The sequence below is a fragment of the Pongo abelii genome, chromosome 14 (genome assembly GCF_028885655.2).
Source record: "Pongo abelii isolate AG06213 chromosome 14, NHGRI_mPonAbe1-v2.0_pri, whole genome shotgun sequence".
NCBI lineage: Eukaryota > Metazoa > Chordata > Mammalia > Primates > Hominidae > Pongo > Pongo abelii.
Window position 1 is genome coordinate 20,881,471 of NC_071999.2, and position 22,390 is coordinate 20,903,860.

A 22,390-nucleotide genomic window follows, 5' to 3' on the forward strand; every position below is an offset into this window, starting at 1 on the left:
GAGCCTGTGGTCCCAGCTACATGGGAGGCTGAGGTGGGAGGATCACTTGAGCCCAGGAGGTCAAGGCAGCAGTGAGCTATGTGCCACTGTACTCTAGCCTGGGCAAGACTCTGTCTCAAAAAAACAAAACAAAACAAAACAAAAACACGTGTTGCTTTTCTCGTATCTTAGGATTATAAACTTACTTCATTGATTTTCAGTCTTTCTTTTTCTTTTTTTTTTTTAATTAAGACAGAGTCTTGCTCTGTCACCCAGGCTGGAGTGCAGTGGCATGATCTCAGCTCACTGCAACCTCCACCTTCTGGGCTCCAGCGATCGTCCCACCGCCCAAGTAGCTGGGACTACAGGAGTGTGCCACCACACCTGGCTAATTTTTGTAATTTTTAGTAGAGACAAGGTTTCACCACATTGGCCAGCCTGGTCTCGAACTCCTGACCTCAGGTGATCTGCCTGCCTCAGCCTCCCAAAGTGCTGGGATTACAGGCATGAGCCACCACACCCAGCCCCTTTTTTTTGTTTTTTTAAGAGAGAGAGTTTCACTCTTGTCTTCTAGGCTAGAGTGCGATAGGCCATCTAGGCTCACTGCAACCTCTGCACCCGGGTTCAAGTGATCTCCTGCCTCGGGCCCCTGTGTAGCTGAGACTACAAGCACCTGCCAGCACTCCGGCTAATTTTTGTATTTTTAGTAGAGACAGGGTTTCACCCATGTTGGTCAGGCTGGTCTCGAACTCCTGACCTCAGGTGATCCACCTCCCTCGGCCTCCCAAAGTGCTGGGATTACAGGTGTAAGCCACCACGCCTGGCCACTAATGAATATTTTCATAAATAATCACAACCATCAAGAATACCATACAAATTATATTTTTAAATATATAAATGAAACAAGATGGAATTGTGAAAAACGTTCAGGCAGCTGACAAGAAGCCAAGAGGCCAGGCGCCATGGCTCACACCTATAATCCCAGCACTTTGGGAGGCTGAGACAGGAGGATTGCTTGAGCCCAGGAGTTCAAGACCAGACTGGGCAATATGGCGAAACCCTGTCTCTATAAAATATACAAAATTTAGCTAGGTGTGATGGCAATGCCCATAGTCCCGGCTACTTGAAAGGCTGAAGTGGGAGGATCACCTGAGCCTGGGAGATCGAGGCTGTAGTGAGCTGTGATCACACCACTGCACTCCAGCCTGGGCGAAGAGTGAGAACCTGTCTCAAAAAAAAAAAAAAGCCAAGAAAAGACAGAGAAATGAGAAGTAGAGAAAATGAATAGAAAATAATACTTTAAATGTAAATAATCTAAGTATACCAATTAAAAGACAGAGACTGGTACAGTGGATATAAAAACATGAACCAACTATATGCTGTTCATAAGAAATTCACCTTAAACACAACATAGGTAGATTGAAAGTAAAAAGGATGGTTAATATTATCTTGGTAACATTATATTTTTTTCAAAAGTATAATTGGCTATATGAATATAAGATAATGTAGATCAACAGTCTTTTTAACTTAGAATGCTCCAGGAGGGCAGAATGAATAGATCCTTCCTGAATGAATCAATGAATGAATGACAGCCAAGTGGTACTGGCTGTCAAAGGAAATGATGCAAAGGAAAAAAAGAGAGCAATAAAGAGGATATACTATATACAAAAATAAGTTCTAAATAGATTAAACAGAAAAAGGCTATGGAGCCATGTACAAATTAAATCTCTATTCATTAAAAACATTCTAAACATTCTAAGTTATATTAAAAAATAAGCAGCCAGGCCAGGCGCGGTGGCTCATGCCTGTAATTCCAGGAATTTGGGAGGCCACGGCAGGTAGACTGCTTGAGCCCAGCAGTTCAAGACCAGCCTGGGCAACCTGACAAAACCCCATCTCTACCAAATATATAAAAAAAATTAATCGGGCATGGTGGCATGCGCCTGTCACCCCAGCTATCATACTTAAGAGGCTGAAGTGACAGGATCATCTACGCCTGGACTTCAAGGCTGTGGTGAACTGTGATTGTGCTACTGCAGTCCAGCCCAGGTGATAGAGTGAGACTGTCTCAAAAACAAAAAGCAAAACACACACATGCACACTCACACACACACACACACACGATAGGCAGCAAGGACTTAAACTGTGGCAAATTGAATCCATGCTTGAATCTCTGCTCCCTTGTAACACCTACCAAATGGCCAGACAAGAGGAAAAAGTACAAAAGCACAAAGATGAAAAGAAAAAGAACAGACAAGAGATGGGAGTAAAACTGTAAAAGATGAAAAGTGCACAAATGAGTAGTAACTGACTTAGCAGAGGAGAAGATACTAAAACTATCTGTAAAAGGGGAAGACAAGAAGCAAAAAGGCTTCAAAAAGCCTTAAGAAGAGAGGAATCAGGTACCATTGAAGTTATGAGTGGGGATAAGGAACAAAAAACAGGAGGATTAATTGAAAATAGGTTTAGGGAACAGTTAGATCTCCTGTGTCCCATCTCCCACATGTACCTCTAGATGTGTATCCTCCTCCATTCCTGAAGAAGATGGGCAGTTTACTTTTTGGAGAAATTAAAATGGAAAGAGGAAATAAGTTGTTGGATTTATAAGAGGAGAATTAAGTGAAAGTCTTTATGCTGAATGGTGAGACAGCCCCCTCACCCCAATCCTTTTCCCCCACCCAGTTCTCAGCACACAGCCAAAGCCTATAGCCTCAAGTCAGGTGGTTGGAAGAGCTCTCATTGGAGAAACTCAGTGAGAAAAATTATAAATAGGGTGTCACAGAAGTCCCTACATGAAGAGATTCCTTCCCGATTCCTCTTAAATGAAGCTACCAGTTAACTAGTCCCGTCCATTCATGCATCTAACAAACAGCTTTTCATGGCCTTCTTCTCAAGTATTAATAAACATTCAAAGAACAGTAGGTATTTTAAGAAAGTGTCTAACATAAGTGACAGACTCCTTGGCAGGAACTCATACCTATCTCTCAAAATCTACTCTTGCTTTTTATCTTGGTAAATGAATTAAAAATCTGTCCATGGGCAGGGGATGGTGGCTCATGTCTGTAATCTCAGCACTTTGGGAGGCTGAGGCAGGAGGATAGTTTGAAGCCTGGAGTTTAAGACCAGCCTGAGCAACAAAGTGAGACCTCGTCTCTACAGAACATTTAAAAAGTAGCCAGGTGTTGTGGCATGCACCTGTAGTCTTAGTACCTGAAAGGCTGGGGGAAGGAGGATCAATCACTTGAGCCCAGGAGTTTGAGGCTGCAATAAGCTGTGATCACACCACTGCACTCCAGCCCGGAAGACAGAGTGACACCACACCTCTTAAAAGAAAAAAAAACCTGTGCACAGCTGTTCAGCAACATTACATTTCCCAGCCCCTATTGGGTTAGGCATGGGCATATGTTTAAATTATCACCAGCAGAACCTAAACAGAGGTGGTGTGTGACATTTATAGCCCAGAGCCTTCAAGAGAGTGAAACTGGGCCAGGCACAGTAGCTCACTCCTGTAATCCCAACACTTTGGGGAAAAAAATATAATACTAAAAAGAACAACAACAAAGCATTTAGTTAGTTTGTTTTTGTTTTTGTTTCTGTTTTTGTTTTTTTGAGAGGGAGTTTCACTCTTGTTGCCCAGGCTGGAGTGCAATAGCACAATCTCGGCTCACTGCAACCTCTGACTCCTGGGTTCAAGCAATTATCCTGCCTCAGCCTCCCAGCTAGCTGGGATTACAGGCATGCACCACCACACCCGGCTAATTTTTGTATTTTTAGTAGAGATGGGGTTTCGACATGTTGGCCAGGCTGGTCTTGAGCTCCTGACCTCAGGTGATCCACTCGTCTCAGCCTCCCAAAGTGCTGGGACTACAGGCATGAGCCACCACACCCAGCCCAATGAAGCATGTGGAAGAAACAAAAAACCCAATGGAGAGGTTGTAAGATAATAGTTAAGGAATGTCCTCAGAGCATAGAACAATAGGAGAAAAACAAAAAAAAATGGGAGGCTGAAATTATCAAATAAAACAAGAAAATTTAGCCAGAATCGAAAAATGAAGTTACTTAAAATTACCTAATAATGCCTAGAACAATGATTGTAAACAAATAAAATCCCTTACCAAGGATAGCTCTCCCTAAACTTATTAATATTATGAAGAGAAGATGCTAAAAGTTACCAAAAAAAAAAAAAAAGAGAGAGATCACATACAATGAATCTAGGATAAGAATGGAAAAAAATGGCAAAAGCATTCTCAACAACATAAGACAGTGGCGTAGCCAGGAACATGGCTCACTCCTATTATCCCAACATTCTGGGAGGCTAAGGTGGGTGGATTGCTTGAGTCCAGGAGTTCAAGACCAGCCTGGGCAACATAGAGAAATCCTATCCCTAATAAAAATATAAAAAATTAGCCAGGCATGGTGGCGAGTGCCTGTACGGGAGGCCGAGGTGGTAGAATCACCTGAACCTGGGAGGTCGAGCCTACAGTGAGCCGAGAACGCACCACCACACCCCAGCCTGGACAACCAGAGTGAGACTCTGTCTCAAAAAAAAAAAAAAAAAAAAAAAAAAAAGGCCAGGCACAGTGGCTCACGTCTGTAATTCCAGCTACTTGGGAGGATGAGGCAGGAGAATCACTTGAACCTGAGAGGTGAGGGTTGCAGTGAGCTGAGATCGCGCCACTGCACTCCAGCCTGGGTGACAGAGCAAGAAAGACAATGGAGCAAAGGCTTAATGTGAAATAAAACTATTTCCAATCTTGAATTTTATCCTCAAGTAAACCATTAAAAAAGTAACAAGACAGAGGAAAGATGTTTTTATAGATCAAGGATCTCAAAGCATGTGCTCCAACAAAATGAGATAGAGAAGAAAATGTGTGGTCCAAAAAGAAAGGGTATCCAACATAGAAGAGACGAAAGTCCCAGGAGGAGGGCAAAATGATAGGAAGACAGTTGTGCCAGAAAACCTAGGTATAGATGACAGCTACAGACAGAGAGCTCCTGGTACCCATGGACAAAAAATGAAATTAACAGGTAATCCAATATTTTTGTGCATGTGAATTTGAGAGGCTATATGAAATATAGGAAAAACAAATAGGAAAAAAAATAAAGCAACTGTTAACTTTGGGTGGGAACACGGGAACAGGAAAGAAAATATACTCAGCCAGGTGCAGTGGCTCACGCCTGTAATCCCAGCATTTTGGGAGGCCAAGGCGGGTAGATCACAAGGTCAAGAGTTCGAGACCAGCCTGGCAAAGATGGTAAAACCCCATCTCTACTAAAAATACAAAAATTAGCTGGGCATAGTGGTGGGCGCCTATAATCCCAGCTACTTGGGAGGCTGAGGCAGGAGAATTGCTTGAACCCAGGAGGTGGAGGTTGCAGTGAGCCAAGATCGTGCCACTACACTCTAGCCTGGGTGACAGAGCAGACTCTGTCTCAAAAAAAAAAAAAGAAAAGAAAAGAAAGAAAAAAAGAATATATACTCATAGAATATTTTTTGTCTTACCATTAAACAATTTTGCAGGCTGGGCACACTGGTTCACACCTGTAATCCCAGCACTTTGGGAGGCCAAGGTGGGAAGATCATTTGAGCCCAGAAGTTTGAGGCCAGCCTGGGCAACATAGTGACACCTCGTCTCCAAAAAAAAAAAAAGAAAGAAAAAAAAAAATGTGCCTGTGGTCCTCCTTACTAGAAAGGATGACATGGGAAGATCACTTGAGCCCAGGAATTCAAGGCTGCAGTGAGCCATGATCCTGCCACTGTACTCCAGCCCAGGTGACAGAGTGAGACTCTGTCTCAAAAAACACCAAAAAACAAAACAAAAAAACACCCACACATTTGTCCATAGTCATATTAGTATAAACAATGAATACAGATCTAACAAAAATTTGTGATGTATCTATATTGGAAGGATGAGAAGATATACACACTAGATGATATCTAAAATAGATAGAAGCATATAATTTAGAAATATAAAAAGTAAAATACATCTAAAAGATTAAAAGACGTTGGCTCTGAGAACAGGCCTAATAGGTGATAAAAAGAATGGCTTCATAAGCCTTGTGCTTTATATTATCACCTTTTATATTAAACCAAATGCTTACTATGATTTTTAAAGTCAAATTATTTTAAAAGAAGGCAAAGAGACAGACTGGGAAACATATTTCCAACACATGTAAGAGTTTAAGAATTAAAGCCTATAATATATTGAGTTCCTGCAAACACAATTAACAAAGATCCCAACAGAAAGTCAAAGGACATAAAAAGATAAGTCAAAGAGGAAGTACAAATAGCCAATAAACATATGAAAAGACGTGTAATCTGGTTATCAATCAGTGAAATGCAAATGAAAACACCATTGATATCAGTTTTTATCCAGAACATTGAAAGATTAACAATATCCAGTATTAGACTGTGAAGAAATAGGATTTTTACATAATTGGTTGGAGTGGGTCAACTGGCTATCATTTCAGAAGAGAATTTGTAAGTATTTATGGCAATTTAAAATACACCTATTCTTTGACCCTTCTAGGAATTGAAAGTATTCAAACATGTACACAAGAACATGTGTAAATTAAAAGAAATTATGGTCTGTGTTCATAACAATGGGACAATAAGGTCTATCTCTATGTAATGACAAGGAAATGCTTTCAAGACATACTGATAAGTAATAAATATACATATACATACATATATATATATATGCACACTGCAGGACAATATATGTATAGTATGGTCCCATGAAAGTCAAATAAAACAGCAGATAAATGTGTAACTGCCATTTAATGTGGATTGAGAGAACATATATCAAACTACCAACAATGGTTATTTCAGAAAAAAAGAAGAGAGATGAGGGATAAAGTATGATATTCTTTTACACCATTTGACTTTTTGGAAGTAAACTTTCATTATTATTTATATAATTTAAAATATGTTTAATAAACCAAAGAAGCACAATACAGTAAAGAAAACATAAGAGATAGTAAAACATTAAACATAAGAAGGAAATTCTATATGATGCACAATCAAATAAGGTGACAGGTTAATTATGTCTAATTCTGCTTTAAATATTGAATACTTTTAAAATATGGTACAACAAATAAAGGGTGAATTGCAGTTAATAGCAATGACCAATTCTTTTTGAGAAGGGCATAGTAGAGCACTGAACCAAATTCAGTCATTTTCACTTTGAATTGTTGTTTTCCACTTCTATGTAGTATCAAAACTATTATTTCTTTTTCTGTCAGTACTTTAAGGCTCTTGTTCACAGGCCATAATCTCATCTAAAACAGCAAACAGATCCTGCTACCTTTCAGTTAGCACATGCCTAATAATCTTTACACTTCCCCTAATTTTCTCCACACTATACTTGCCCAAATAACAGAGCCCTTCTTTAGGGTTTTATGGTAATTTGAACTTATCTCACTGTTCTTCTTGCCTCATATTACAGCATATATTCCAGATATCATAGAGGATATGTAAGAAGTGAAAAGGTTTAAACCAACTAAAGAATAGAAACAAAAGTGTGATTAACACCATCCTGACCTTCTTTTGCCACTGAAGCCTCTAAATTGAGAGTTACACTAGGAAAGCATATCAAAAATAGCCTTAGACTAGCCATATGCAGAAGACTGAAATTGGACCCCCACCTTTGACCATATACAAAAATCAACTCAAGATGGATTAAAGGCTTAAATGTGAAACTAAAACTATAAAAACCCTGAAGAAGATCTAGGAAATACCATTCTAGACAACAGCCCAGGCAAAGACTTCATGACAAAGTCAAAAAGCAACTGTAGGCCAGGTGCGGTGACTTACTCCTGTAATCCCAGCACTTTGGGAGGCCAAGGCAGGCAAATCACCTGAGATCAGGAGTTCAAGACCAGCCTGGCCAACATGGCAAAACCCTGTCTATATGAAAAATACAAAAAAAATTAGCTGGGCATGGTGGCGGGCACCTGTATCCCAGCTACTTGGGAGGCTGAGGCAGGAGAATCACTTAAGCCCAGGAGGCAGAGGTTGCAGTGAGCTGAGATCGCCCCACTGCACTCCCCTCTACAAAAAGAGCGAAAACTCTGTCTCAAAAAAAAAAAAAAAAAGCAACTGTAATAAAAATAAAAATTGACAAGTGCGATCTAATAAAACTAATGAGCTTCTGCACAACAAAAGAAATTTCAATAAACAGACAACCTACAGAATGAGAGAAAATATCTGCAAACTATGCAACCAACAAAGGTCTAATATCCAGAATCTATAACTCAAACAACTGAAGAAGCAAAAACAATCAACCCTATTAAAAAATGGGCAAAGGACATGAACGGACGCTTCTCAAAAGAAGACATACACATGGCCCACAAACATATGAAAAATGCTCAATGTCATGAATCATCTGGGAAATACAAATCAAAACCACAACGAGATACCACCTCACACCAGTCTGAATGACTATTATTAAAAAATCGAAAACAACAGATGCTGGTGAGGTTGCAGAGGAAGGGGAATGCTTATACACTGTTGGTGGAAATGTAAATCAGTTCAGCCACTGTGGAAAGCAGTCTGGAGATTTCTCAAAGAACTTAAAACAGGACTACCATTCGACCCAGCAACCCCATTACTGGGTATATGCCCACATGAATATAAATTATTCTATCATAAAGATACATACATATGTATGTTCACTGCAGCACTATTCACAATCACAAAGACATGGAATCAATCTAGGTGCCCATGAATGGTGGATTGGATAAGGAAAATGGGGGACATATACACCATGGAATACTATGCAGCTACAAAAATAATGAGATAATGGCCTTTGCTGCAACATGGATGGAGCTGGAGGCCATTATCTTGAGTGAATTAATGCAGAAACAGAAAACCAAATACTGCATGTCCTCACTTATAAGTGGGAGCTAAACACGGAGTATATACAGACACAAAGAAGGGAACAACAGGCACTGGGGCCTATTTGAGGGTGGAGGGTGGGAGGAGAATGAATATTGGGAAACTACCTATCAGGTATTATGCTGATTACCTGGGTGACAAAATTATCTGTACATCAAACCCCCACGACACTCAAGTTACCCATGTAACAAACTTGCACATGTACGCCTGAACCTAAAAGTCAGAAATAAAAAAAAGGAAGAAAACAAAAATTAGAGACACAAATAAATGAGAGTTTTAAAAAGAAGACATAAATTAAAAAGTGAAAATTTAGCTATTTAGAAATTAAATTTTCTCAGAAACCAGGTCAAATTTAAGATAAATTCCGTTGGAGTTTGATCACTCATGATTTTGATGCTCTTAAGTGTTTCACTGCTGATGACAATATACCAGGAGTTCGTGCTTTCCCAGCACCCTGTTTGGTGGTTCCCGGATAATACATACTATCCTTGTTAATATTCTAAGATTTAAAATGTTCCAGTATAAAGTAAAATTTTGAAAAATAAAATTTTACTGTATACAACAGAAAATAGTTACAGAAGCAAACTCCCTCACAATGTTGTTGCTGTAGAAACAGGGATGATGGTGGTGATGATGCTTTACTGGTTAACCTCACTTACTCCTCACACCAATCTCATATAATGAGTACTATTATTATTATTCCCATCATTTTAGAGATGAAGGAAGTGAGGCTTGGAGAGATCAATTCTGTAACTCACTCAGGATCTTGAACTTCTAACCACTATGCTTCACTGACTCTCCTGAGTAAAGTCACATTATTATACCTCAATACTGTTTTTTTTTCTTTCTTCCTTTTTTATTTACTTATTTATTTTTTTCTTGAGACGGAGTTTCACTCTGTCGCCCTGGCTGGAGTGCAGTGGCACAATCTTGGCTGCAACCTCTGCCTCCTGGGTTCAAGTGATTCTCCTGCCTCAGCCTCCCAAGTAACTACGATTACAGGCATGAGCTACCGTGCCCGGCCTAATACTGGGTTTTCAAATCAGGTTTTTAACCATGAGGACTTGGAACATCCAAGTTTCTTCAAATAATGAAATCCAAACATGTTGTAAGAGTAGACCAAATCTGTCCTTAATATCAGATATTATTTTACAGAAGAGGAAACTAAGGCCCAGGTGCTTAAATAATTTCCTCAAAGGCAAATGGCCAATAATGGAAAGAGCTGGTACTCAGGTTGGTACAACTTAAAAAGGCATTGATCTTTTTACCTTACCCTGATACCTTCCAGAACACAGAACCATCCTTTAAGCAATACATACGTTATGTAATACATGAAACACGGTATGCTGTATTATTGCAGGTACAATATGAATATACAGGCCGGGTATGGTGGTTCACGCCTGTAATCCCAGCACTTTGGGAGGCCAAGGCAGGCGGATTACCTGAGGTCAGGAATTTGAGACCAGCCTGGCCAACACTGCGAAACCCCGTCTCTACTAAAAATACAAAAATTAGCTGGGTGTGGTGACGCACGCCTGTGATCCCAGCTACTCGGCTGGGGGATGAGAATTGCTTGAACCCGGGAGGTAGAGATTGCAGTGAGCCGAGATCGTGCCACTGCACTCCAGCCTGGGCAACAGAGAGAGAATCCCTCTCAAAAAACAAAAACAAAAATATGAATATACAAAACATTAAGAATTTGCTAAAAGAATCTGTAAGTTTCTAAAGTTTTCCTATAAAAAGCAACACTTTATATTAATTATATTATTTACATATAAGACTAAATATTTCTGATATTTAAGCTTCTGTTCCACCTATTAATCCAACAAATTAAAGATTATCAAAAATTAAGATATTACAATGAAACCACAACATTATGAAGGTTAAAATATGGACTACATTTTCCTAAGACTTATTCAGGCTCTTCCAACTTCTAGCTAATCTTACCCTAAAAGTAAATCAATCTTTTATAATTCAAAATACTTCTATAAATTCAATTAAAATGTTTAACTGATGACAACATGGGTATCATAAAAAATAAATAGCATAGTAATACTGTTTTCCTTTTGATTTAGGAAGAGGTAACATCTCCAACAACTACCCAGTGAAGTAGATGCTATTCTGTTGCCAGTTCAAAGCATCTATATTATGCTGGCAAAGATTTCCAAAGCCTACTAACGTTTTTGCTTTGAGTGGCTCATACAAGTTCCCTGCAGCTCATTAATGCAATGGTTTTATGACTAAAGTACACCAGTGTGAGACTTTAGGAGTTGTAATGTTCTCCAAAATTGAAGTATAATCTCATACCCCTTATTTAATATATAGAAGATTCACCAAGTAATATCCTGTTGAGCGATTAGAAAACTGCAATCATTTGCAGTTCTCAGTCCTTTTATGTCATAGAAATTCATGACGCATTTTTGCCATATAGTTTTACTTCTTCATTTTCCTTATCAAGCATCTAAAAATAAGTGAAATTCTAACATCTTTTTAAAAAACCTTGTCAGATTTCTTTTAGGACACCATGAAGATATCTACAAAGTGTTTTGAAATTCATGTAAGTATCTACACTCTGAAACTGAATATCTGGCAGAAATAATTTCAATCAATAAATTTTATAACCCCCTGAAATTAACACTTACCTGCTTCATTGTTAACTGGGGACTCCCACAGTTTCCCCTCTTTGTCCACGGGATCAGCTCTTCAAACCCATTCTGAAGGGGTTGTTCGTTGACTGTGGCTAACTGCTTAGCAAATTCCACATCCCAAAGTGAAGGTGATGTGTCTGTATAACAAAGACATTTTAAGTAAGAACAAGTCAATGTAAATATCTTTCTTTAAAAAAGTTATAACCAATCCTGAATTGATCATGTATTTTTCAGACCTTGACACTCATAATTAAATAGTATATAATAAAAAGTTACTAAGAGATAACTGCAAAAATTATATTAAAAATTGTAACTACAATAATGGCAAGCTTAACTTTTGTTTTACAACAATGCCAGGTAATCACTGCCCCCTCTACTGGAAAGAAAAAAATAAATTTGTATTTTGTTTCAGGGTATTTTTATGAATGTGAATGTTTGTTGTACAATATGTGACTCTGGTTTTTAAAGTCTAGCCTGTTTATCTTTATTTTTAGTCTATCAAAATTAGTCACTAATGTACTACTGTTAACAACCAAAAAAGTTAAATTAACAGAATGACGATAAAACTGCTAATGAATACTGAGTACTTCCTCTGTGCTTAAATGCTTTTTATGCATTAGTGCATGTCATCCTCACAACCAACCCTATGAGTAACGTATTATCATGTTGGCTAACTACCACCATCATATTACATGTTTCAATAACTTATTTACTTTTGAAACTTCAGATCATCTTTGGAGAATGAGCCATATTCCCACCAGTTACTGCTGCTGGGAATGTAAAATGGTACAATCACCTTGGAAAACAGTTTGATGGCTTCTTAAAAAGTTAAAAATATATCTATTATTCAACATAGGCATTTCATTCCTGGATACTCACTCAAGAGATAATACATGCCCACACAAAGATTTCCACACAAAAGTTAATGGCAGCTTTCTTTGTAATAGCCAAATGTGGGTTGTAATCTGGGAAACAACCCAAATGTCCACTAACAGGTGAATAAGTACAAAAATGTCATACGTTCATACAATTGTATACTACTCAGTAATAAAATGTGTTACTAGTACATGTAACAGCATGGATGAATCTCAAATCATTACGCTGAGTGAAAGAAGCCAGATGCAAAGGAGTAGTACATACTGTGTGATTTCAGTTACATGCAATTCTAAAAGATACAAACTAATCTACTGTAACAGTAGATCAATGGTTGCCTGCATACTGTGTGTGTGTGTGTGTGTGTGTATTGCAAATGGACACAAGAAAACTTTGGAGGGTCATGAAAATGTTCAAAATTATAACTGGCAGCATCATGGGTGTATATATTTGTCAAAACTAGTCAAGTTATATACTTTAAATATGTGCAGTTTGTTGCACACAAATTATACCTTAATAAAGTTGTAAAAAGAAAATGAATAACAATATCTATCCCTTGGCTACCTTTTTCCCTATATTTTTATTCTTTAGTTATTTTCACCAACATTTTTGATCTTTCTTATTTTTTTCTGTGTGATCTCACTTTTTAAAATAAATGAGGATCGGCCGGGCGTAGTGGCTCACGCCTGTAATCCGAGCACTTTGGGAGGCCGAGGCGGGTGGATCACGAGGTCAGGAGATCGAGACCATCCTGGCTAACACAGTGAAACCTCGTCTCTACTAAAAATACAAAAAATTAGCTGGGTGTTGTGGTGGGGGCCTGTAGTCCCAGCTACTCGGGAGGCTGAGGCAGGAGAATGGCATGAACCCAGGAGGCGGAGCTTGCAGCGAGCCGAGATCATGCCACTGCACTCCAACCTAGGCGACAGAGCAAGATTCTGTCTCAAAAAATAAATAAATAAATAAATAAATAAATAAATAAATATAAAAAATAAAATAAAATAAATGAGGATTGTATGGTTTGGTAATATACTTTTTTCACTGAATGCTTGCATCAGTATCCCATTTTATATATATATATCTCTCTCACAATCCCCTACTGTTGAATATTTTGATCATTTATATTTTGTCTTTTAAATACTATAATGACAAATAACCTTGTAGTTACACTTTTGTGCATATCTGTAATATGTCCTTAGAACAAATTCCTAGGAACACAATTTCTGGGTTAGAGGCATAGATTGCATATGATCTATCCTCCAGCTTACCTCTTTACTCACTCTTGCCAAGCCCACTAAAGCATATCAACAAATAGCTCATTTACTCTTCTAACTGTGTAAGCCTTATTTTATCTATTTTGCTTTTCTGAATCTGTTTCTGAGCCTTCATGTGCAGAAATGTGTCTAACCACACACTGACTGCTAGATTTTAAGTATTTTGGCCTAGATCATCTGATACTGGGAACAATAAGTTGTTAGCCTTAGCTAGCCACATTTACAGAGCAATCACACCACTAAAAAAACTTAATTGTCTCAGTTATCTTTTACTTGGTGGTCACTGACTGATCTATGTCTTTTCCACCATCATTAGGATCATCACTATATTTTTACACTTGCTAATAGTTGCAAGCATTTATTAAATATGTACTATGTTCCAGGCACCTCAAGCATTTATTAAATATATACTATGTTCCAAGCACTATGCCTGACACTTTCTCAGATTACCTCATTTAATCCTTGAGATGTATGTACTAGCCCTCATTTTATAGGTGGGGAAAGGTTAGTGTGGCAGAATCTGAATTTGAATCCAGTTCTACACAACACCAACACTCTTTCTATTAAGCTATATTGCCTGTCGACTCTAGGATAACCAGTAGGGCCTATGACTATATCCTCTGTAGCAGTGGTAAGAACTTAGTGTGGAACAAGACGTGGGAATCATGGAACAGAATAACTCACTCAATCAGTCAATTAAAAACAATTACTGAATGCCAACTATATTTCCAGCGTTATTTGATGTGGTGGGAAAACAACAGTGAACAATTGCTAAATTTACGTTTCCACATTTTGCTATTCTTGTACTTAATTGGGAACAAAAACCATTCTTTAGACTCATGCAAGTGTAGCATATTCAAACAGTACCTTCATTAGAGTAAATTATTACATAAACTTGTGTGCTATTTTCCTCACTAGAGGAAATACTAGAGTATAATCATCTGATACTGTTTGATAGAATACATAAAACTTCAGTGCTTCCTTGCCAACTAACTTCAGTTTTAGAAATAAGATTTTTTTATTTTAAAAAGTAAGCTGGCTCCTTCAAGAATCTCAAGAATCTTCAAGCGTCTCTTTTGGCTGGACAACAGCAGCTGCCCTGACAACAACAAATTTCTTTTTTTTTTTTTTTTTTTGTGGGGGGGGACGGAGTTTTGCTCGTTGCCCAGGCTGGAGTGTAATGGTGCAATTTTGGCTCACTGCAACCTCCGCCTCCCGGGTTCAAGTGATTCTCCTGCCGCAGCCTCTCAAGTAGCTGGGAGGCTACAGGCGCCCGCCACTATGCACTCTGAATTTTTGTATTTTTAATAGAGATGGGGTTTCACCATGTTGGTCAAGCTGGTCTTGAACTCCTGACCTCAGGTAATCCACCTACCTCAGCCTCCCAAAGTGCTGGGATTACAGGCGTGAACCACCGTGCCCAGCCAACAAACTCCTTTCTGATGCATGCTTAACCATTTGAGCTGGGGAGAGGCGAGTCATTGTCCCTATGCATTTTGCACTTACTTCCTTTTTATCATACACAAGAGAATGCAGTTTTCGCATTCCCTTCGTAACAAGAAGGGGGTTGTTCTTTCAGCTTCACTTTCAGTTGAAATGAACAAACACTGAATTAACTTCTTTCCTCTATAGATGTATATTTTATAGTACAATTTGTTCAAAAAAAGAATTTAAGATTTAAGATAACTAGTTCCTATGATCTGTAAGCCACATGAGTAGGTGCTACATGAATGAGATACAGCCCCTAATGGTATATTAAATAGGGGGAAAATCAAAAGTTTGTATAAGTAACCGGTAGAAAGATTAAATGAGCCCTTGGAGGCCAGCCTAGGAACTTATCTATCATATACAACATTCTTTTTTTCCCCCACCTTTGAGTTGGAATCTCACTCTGTTGCTTAGGATGGAGTGTTATGGCATAATCGTGGCTCGCTGTAGCCTCAAATTCTGGGCTCCAGTGATCCTGCCACCTCAACCTCCCAAGTTGCTAGGATTACAGGCATGTACCACCATGCCTGGATAATTTTTTTCTATTTTTTAGAGAAAGGGGCTCACTATGTTGCCCAGGCTGGTCTTGAACTCCTAGTCACAAGCCATCCTGTTGTCTCAGCCTCCCAAGTCCATACACAACATTATTTCTACAAGATCCAAAAAACTAACTTCTATTCTTTAGAAATGTTCATCACTTATGCGCTGGAGACCATTTGTATTGAGTTTCTTCATTGATTTTACTAGTAAACCAAATTTAATGTCAAGCAACAGGACACTCTTATTTCTCTTTTAGACTTAAAATGGCAAATTTCTTACCCAAAGAAAACACTACAAGTCTGTTAAATATATTCCTTGAATGTTCTTCCCATCTCCTGAACAATCACTAAGTCACTTCAGTAAGTTTTTTTATAAATGCTATCTCCTCTTCTAGGCAGTAAGCTGCCTAAGGGCAGGAACCAGTATATCTTTATGTAATAGCATAGAGATACACTGTAAATGGTAGTTGATTATTAATGTTCTAACCCAAATTAGTAGCTAATCTGAACCTCTGGATTCGGTAATTGGTAGTACTTACCTCCCACTGTCTCACAGAATGCAACATTTCATGGGGGAAACCTGACCGAAACTAGCAATATCGACAACTGTAGTGTGATGTGTCCCCCACCAGGTTACTTAAGAGTGTATGTGTGTTGCTTGGATCCTGAAGGCTAGGCAGGGAGCCAAGGCCCTGGTGCCCAGCTGAGGAGCAGGGATCCCTGAGAACCCAAACATCCCAGGGCATACCTGAGAACATGTCAAAGAAAACACTGTCATCGTGCACACAGAGTAGGCAAACAGTCAGAACATTAGCTGAAAGGCAGCTTAGAGATGGGAGGCAGGGTGACTCTAGAGCTGCTCAGGAATGTCCAGTATGTAAGTCCTAGTAAACTCATATATTCATCAAGCTGGACTTGCCCAAATTATTCTTTGGTCTCTCGACACCTTCCCAGTTTGGGGGGATGTTACAGTCCCAACCACCACATTCATAAGCAGGATCCAGGCCAATGACAGGCTGGAATATTAAAATATTCAACTATTATACTGTCAGAACACTAAGGAAGGACATCTTGGAAAGATGGAATGTTTCTCCACCTGAGAAATAGTGTTATTCTTTCTTTGTTCAAGTTTAATTTTTAATTTATTAGAACCCAGTAAATGATGATTTTTAAAAGCAGAGTTTCTACCAAATTAACACTTAATTCAGGGCAAAAATACACTTAAAAAACCTAAATCTTAAGGCAGAAGTAAAACACTATAAAAACAGTGTGTCTAATACAGACTGTAAAATGTCAGATTTTTAAGAGATTCACATAGTATTTTATAGCACTAAAATATTAATACAGTCAGAAATATTATCAGTTGGTCCAAGATTTCTGTTTATAAAATGTCTAGACTGCTAATTGAAGAAGTGTTGCTGTATAAGTAATAGCTACAATCCAACCAACCAAGTGATTGTTTTTATGACAAAAGAACTAAGGTAGGTAATTACATGGTTTCTATTTGTAAAGCTTTTGCAGTATTAAATATAAAGTATTACTAAGGGCATTTTTTGATTCATCTCCCTACCCTAATGCCCCCAGAATGTACACCACTTCCCTTTCACTCTATTTTTAAAATTCTGTGAACCACCATACCTATTCACTGTAGGCCTGACCCTATAAAGGCATGAATTGTTTACTTTCATATGGTGGAAGAACAATTTTGGTAAACTACTACGTCTTTTTCTAGTCATTGAGCAATTTCAAACAGAAGTCTTAAGAATTGTTGCACCACGACAAGTGAACAACCTGTTTCTTTACCACTATTAAGTTTGAATTTTGTCTGGAATCTGTTAGAGTTGTCGATATTGCTAATTTTGGTCAGGTTTCTCCCATGAAATATTGCATTCTGTGAGACAGTGGGAAAACACGTTTCGTGTTTATGTGCAATTAACAGTAGCCCTTCTGAAAAACAGGGTTAACATTCTTACATTTCCCCTTGTGATCAAAACCTTTTGTTTTTAGGGAGCAGGATAAGATTTAAAAGTGCTTTAAATCAGAAAACAAGAATTAGCTAGCTTACACATTCCCACTGAATAGTGTCAAAAAAGATAAACGCATTTAAAATAAGTTGTAAGTCCAACAAATATAAGCTTGATGGGTTCTTAACTAACATATTAAGTAATTACAAAGATTCATTTTTTTTACAAACTTTTAAGCTATTTTAATAAAATGGCTAAAGACCTCACTATACTTCTATTTATCTGTGCATTAATAAAAACCTGTTAAAATTCCTTATTTCGTACTTCTGAAAAAGTCTAGTCAAATAAGATCACTAAAATTACCAGAAAAGCTTTGAAATACTGATTGCAGATTCATTTCAAAGTAGATTTAATGCCTTTCAGGATCTGGTGTTTAAATCATGAATGTCTTCACCGACTTCAACTCTGAAAATATAAAAATTTTAGTCAGTGCTGGCTATAGTTAAACAATACTGGTATTACTTGAAAAAATAAAAATAAAAAATATATTGTCAATCATGCATTCCATAGTTTTTTTTTTTTTTTGAACTTGATAGTATATATATTTTTTCTCATTAAAGGTTCAAAACCAAAAGCGGTTTCTCTTTGCAGCAAATATACATTAAAATAGAGTCTCTGTACAGCCAAGGGCTCTGGGCTCTGGCTTGCCCCATGTCCCTGCACCTCCCTGGCCAAACCCAAAAATATAGTGTTACTGCTCTGCAGGGCATAGAGGCAGTGCTCTCCTACCGAGGAGGCTGGGTGGGAGCTGATGGGGAAGCCCTGGCCACCCCAGGGGTCCAGGGGCTGGAGCCTGCTTGGAGTTATTGCTTCAAGGGGGGGCACTAATGCCCAATGCAAATGATGAGAGGAGGAGCAAAGGGGGCATGGGCCTTTGCTCTCCAAGTCCCACTCTGCTCTGAAGAGGGGGTAGGATTAAGCAGCAGCAAAAGCATCACCCACTGGGAGACTGTGGCCTGCATCTCCTTCCCTCCCTGAGATAGGCTTCTGCCTCCCACACATCCCCTGCAGCCCCCTATGGCTTCCGCAGGCCCTCTACACTCTGGGGACACGCTATGGCTTGCAAGGGGCAGCACTGTGCCCAGAGCCTGGACACACGTTCCCAGCTTCTGACACCCCCTAGGAGGGGGGAGGGGAGGGTATGGGGCCTGCTCCCAGGGGCTGATGGCATTGCCCTGGCCCTGCCAGCAGGCTGTGGCACTGCCCAGACCCCAAATCCACCCCAGCCCTTGGGGCTGACCCCATGCTAGGCAGGTCCTGCCAGAACCCCCACCAGTCCCACTCCTTGCCTCAGTCCATCATGGCCTCGAGCATCTCCAAGAACAGCTTGTGCATGGGCACCTTGCCCTCCAGCTTCACCCCATAGAAATGGGCCAGCACTTTGCCCGCCGTCTGGCAGAGGAGCGGTAGCGTGAGCAGCAGCCTGCCTGGTCGCCGCCGCTCAGTACCCCCTCTGGTGCCAGCCCAGCCGGCTTCGTACGCCAGCAGGGCCTCGTTCGGAGCTTCTGGCAGCTGCTCCACAGCCTCGGCATCTTCGATGTGCACAGAGTCTGAATCGGCAAGGGCCAGGGCCTTCAGTAGAACGTACTCCCCTCGCTCCAGCCGCAGGGCCTGCAGCCGCCGCACCAGTTGCAGCAGGGCAAACCCCCGTTTTCCTAGGCCAGCTGCCCGTGCCCCCTCTTCATCCAGGACTCAGTCCTCAGCGAAGGCCAGCTCATCCTGCAGTGGCAGTGAGCGCTGGGCCACGCCCGGCACCAGCACCTCCATCCACACGCTCTGCAGTACTGACATCTGGTCAGAAAGCGACAGCGATGAGAAGCCTGGGATGCTCTTGGCCCAGCTGATGGTGACCACGATCTCTCGGTCAAAGAGGTCACAGAGGGTAGCCACGGCTGGAAGGTGCCCATCAGGGCCCACGAGGTCGGGCATGGCATAGAGCTTCTCAGGCTCAACCACCAGCAGATGAGACACCAGTGCATTCACTGGGCCTGTCTTCCGGGGGCCTCCAGCGACTGCCAGGGGCCCAGCAGGGAAGGGGCACGGGAAGGGCAGCGGGTCCACCTCTGGCGCCGCTTGTATTTCTGCCGCCCACCCCGGACGCGGTCCAGGCGCACTCCCGCAGGCTCTTGGTGAAGCGGCAGGCCTGACAGGCCTTGCGTCTCCACTTGGTGATCTCACACTCATTGGAGGCCGGACAGCTGTACTTGATGCTCCCCTGGATGGTCCTCTTGAAGAAGGCTTTGCAGTCCTCACAGGATGACACACCGTTGTGGTAGCCGGAGGCCATGTCCCCACAGACCAGGCAGAGGCGCTTGGGCAGGGAGCTGAGCACCAGCTTCCCACCGCCCTGCTCGCCAGGCCCGGCCCCTCCCCATCCTCCTCTTCCTTGTGGCCTGGGAGGCAGTGGGTGGGAGCTGGACCAGGGGCCAGGGTCACAGGAGGCTCGGGTCTCCGTCTCCGAGGAACCCTCTGGACTGTCAGGCCTGGCCGGCTCTGCCATGACGTACAGAGGCTCAATGCCCAAAACCTGGCTGGACATGGCGCTGGTCACCTGACACGCGGCTGCCCTCCTGCCACAGCATGCCGATCCCAGGCACACGGCGGGGGCCGCCCGCTCCACCTCCTCGCGACCGGCCTGCAGGTCCACTCTTACACTTCCGCTGTCGCAGAGACCGCCACCTCGGGGGTGCCGCGCCCGGCCCCGAACCGGCGCACATCTTTGGGAAGTTGCCTAAAGTTGCTACGCCTCCCCCCAGCCCCGACGCCAGCGGGAGACGCTACCAGGTTATCAGGAAGTGAGTGGGGGGAGCCAAGGAAGAGGAAGTTCTCCCCTGCCGTTGCGATGACCTTTGACCCAGAGAGGAGGGTGGCCCCAGGCCCCTTCGAGCGCCCCCACGTGGTCTTCAGAGCCCCTTCCCCGACATAGAGCCCTCCGCGTCTTCCACCAAGGCCAGCCCCAGGGACTTCGGCAAGGGCGGGATTGAACCCTGCCCAGGGGCGGGCTGGATCGGAGGCCCAACCCTGGCCCTGGCCAGGACCCGCAGCCAGAGCCAGATCCTGCCCCAGGCCAGCCCAGCAGGACTCGGACGCCGGATCCCGCCTGAACCCTGACCAGTCCGGCCCTCGACTGGGTCCCGACCGTGGCCCAGACTGGCCCCAGAGCCGGACCCCGCCTGCAGCCCGCCCCGCCCGCCTCCCTGCCGCCGCATTCGGCAATTTCAAGAACTAAGTGACAGGGCGTGGTGGCGGAAAGTAGGATATACCAATATCTAACAGTAGCTTTGGAGCAAAAAGTAATTAGATTGCCGTTGTATCTTTTATTGTGTTCTCTTGCAAATATTAATCTTAATGTTTCCTTAAATATGATAATACTTCCATTTCATTTGGATAATAATGAATAATAGTTAAGTCCTCTTGGGTCTGCCCCAATACCTTCTTCCTCAGCACCTGTTTGGTGCTGGTGTCCAAAAGGGAGTTATCAGCCAGGGCCCCCAGCCACTGCTCCCTAACCACCCCCCATAGCAGCTCAGACAGTGGCTCCTTCTCACTGGGCAGGGAGTGAACTCTGGGCTGCGCTGAGGTTATACTCAACCAAACTCCTCTTCACGGTACCCAGCTTGTGTCTCGCTCCATGTGTGACTGGCCATGAAAAAGCCTGAATTCATGGGGTGGGGGCTGGAAGGTGGAGTTAGTACCTTTTCAATTTGTATTAGAAAGTTATTTTCCAATAAAAAGACAACTAAGCAAAAAGAAAATAGTGGCAAGACATGAGCTCTAGAGCCAGACTGCCTGAATTCACGTCCCAACTCCACTGCCTTATGATATTTCTCTGGCCTGTTTTCTCATTTGTAAAATGGGAATAATATTAATGCTTATGTGGAGGATAAGGTTTTGTGAAGATTAGTGAGTTTCAGTACACACAAAATTCTTAGCACAGTACCTGACATATAGAAAACATTGCCTTAAGCCGGGCGCGGTGGCTCACGCCTGTAATCCCAGCACTTTGAGAGGCTGAGGTGGGCGGATCACCTGAGGTCAAGAGTTCAAGATCAGCCTGGCCAACATGGAGAAACCCTGTCTCTACTGAAAAATACAAAAATTAGCCGGGCGTGGTGGCACATGCCCGAGGCTGAGGCAGGAGAATCGCTTGAACCTGGGAGGCGGAGGTTGCGGTGAGCCGAGATTGTGCCATTGCACTCCAGCCTGGGCAACAAAAGCGAAACTCCGTTAAAAAAAAAAAAAAAGAAAACATTGCCTTAACTATTATAGCTATAAATGTCCATGTTAGTGTATTAAATAAATGCTTTACATGTATTTAAATGAGTATATTAGGGCTTGTGTATAAACTTCTTCTTGCCTTGCTAGGAGTTGCTGTATGTACTTAAAGGTGTAAATAAATGTTTCAAAACATGTTTTTCACTGCTCTTACATTTTACCAATGACTTTGCCTATCTTTTTCTTTTTCTTTTTTTTTTTTTTTAGTTGGAGTCTTGCTCTGTCACCCAGGCTGGAGTGCAGTGGTGCGATCTCGGCTCACTGCAACCTCTGCCTCCTGGGTTTAAGCAATTCTCCTGCCTCAGCCTCCCAAGTAGCTGGGATTACAGGCACCCACCACCACACCAGCTAGCTGGGATTACAGGTGCACACCACCACGCCCAGCTAATTT

At 41.6% G+C, this 22,390-nt stretch overlaps 1 protein-coding gene and 1 pseudogene across 1 annotated transcript in view; both read right to left on the minus strand.

The window, feature by feature from the left end:
- The window catches only part of LOC134759923 (phosphatidylinositol 3,4,5-trisphosphate 3-phosphatase TPTE2-like), a 129,183-nt gene extending 117,520 nt beyond the window's left edge, over positions 1 to 11,663 (minus strand). The window contains 1 exon segment of the mRNA XM_063715080.1: positions 11,521 to 11,663. The gene's annotated coding sequence lies outside the window, so the exon portion shown is untranslated.
- A 6,364-nt stretch (positions 11,664 to 18,027) lies between these two features.
- On the minus strand, positions 18,028 to 20,887 carry LOC129049628 (steroid hormone receptor ERR1-like; annotated as a pseudogene).
- Positions 20,888 to 22,390: the final 1,503 nt, after the last annotated feature.